General features: G+C 45.8%; 1 non-coding gene across 1 annotated transcript; it reads left to right on the top strand.

Annotated features, from left to right (window-relative positions):
- The first annotated feature begins 1,019 nt into the window (after positions 1–1,019).
- Positions 1,020–1,157, top strand: LOC119933944. Its single transcript, XR_005452810.1, has one exon. It is a non-coding gene; the product is annotated as a small nucleolar RNA SNORA7 (small nucleolar RNA).
- The last annotated feature ends 394 nt before the right edge of the window (positions 1,158–1,551 follow it).

The raw sequence follows: 1,551 nt of genomic DNA, 5'->3' as shown, positions 1-1,551 counted from the left end.
CTCATCTGTAAAATGGGGATTAAGACTGTGAGCCCCATGTGGGACCACCTGATTATCTTGTAACCTCCCCAGTGCTTAGAACAGTGCCTTACATATAGTAAGCACTTAATAAATGCCATTATTATTATTATAACCTCAGGCTCACCCACCCAAATACCCAGCAGACCCAGACAGGTATACAAAACACACACACACGCACACACACACACACTCTCACTCATGCCCTCATGCTTTACTTTCTGGGTGGAACATCAGAATAGATACCCATCAATTAATCAATCAATGGGATTTACTGACCACATACTGTGTGCAGAGCACTGTACAAAATGCTTGGCAGAGTACAACAGAGTGGGTAGACGTGATCCCTTTCCACAAGGAACTTGCAATCTACAGGATGGAAGGAAGTGTTTGAAGTTCATGCACAGGCTTCGGCTAACCCACGTTCTTGCTGTACTAATTGAATAGCTGGCTCTGGGGACCACTGAAACCTTCTGATAAGTGGAAATGGAATGAAGGGTGAATGTTGCGCAGGAGACAGTAGTCTTAGGAGGCAGGATTGTGGTTGCTCTTACACACATATGCAATCACATATGGTTTCAAATATTTTTGCACTCATCTGTGGATTCATAAACAGCATAATGCTCCCAAACCAAGACAGTTATACACCCATGCACCAGAACACTCACCTGCTCACACAAACACATTACGCTAACATCCTAGCGCTTATAACAGTGCTTGACACATAGTGAGTGCTTAACAAATACCATCATTATTATTATCCCTGGGTAATACACTAGAGAAGCATCATGGCCTAAAGGAAAGAGGATGGATCTGTGAGTCAGAAGGACCTGGGTTCTAATACTTGCACTGCCATTTGTCTGCTATGTGATTTTGGGCAAGCCTTTTCAGTTCTCTGGGCCTCAGTTACCACATTTGTAAAATGGGAATTAAGATTGCATGCCCCGTGTGGGACAGGGACTGAGTCCAACCTGATTTGCTTATATCTACACCAGCACTCCCCCCTCTCAGGATCACACCTGGAGAGTTTCCAGTACCCTACCAGTCTTGACTAAGGGAGGGAGAGTCAAGCAGAGGCCTACCCATTCCATTCCTAGCTTGGGCAATGGCTAGCAAGTGGAAGGCAATCTGCTACAAATCAAAACTCACCTATGCTGGGCAGCAGCGGCATGGGAGAGAGTAGAGGGCTGAGACTCGGGTTTACTGTGCAGAAGAAGGCAATGGTAAACCACTCCTGTATTTTTACAAAGAAAACTCTATGGATACACTACCAGAATGATTGCAGATGGAGAAGGGGCATTCTGGGAGAGATGTGGCCATGGAGTCGCAATGGGTCAGAAATGACTTAACAGCAGAAGGCAAGAGAAGACACTAGCACTTGGTATAGTGCCTGGCACATAGTAAGCACTTAACAAATACCATTTAAAAAAAGTGAGGGAAGGAGGGGTGGTTGAGGCCCTGCAGGCAGAAGAGGGGGATTTTCTCGTGGTGACCGAAGGCTGAGAGAAGAAGTGGGGTTGGCAGAGGAAGGAT

The sequence above is a fragment of the Tachyglossus aculeatus genome, chromosome 10, assembly GCF_015852505.1.
Source record: "Tachyglossus aculeatus isolate mTacAcu1 chromosome 10, mTacAcu1.pri, whole genome shotgun sequence".
Taxonomy (NCBI): Eukaryota; Metazoa; Chordata; class Mammalia; order Monotremata; family Tachyglossidae; genus Tachyglossus; species Tachyglossus aculeatus.
This window is presented reverse-complemented; position numbering and strand designations above follow the sequence as displayed.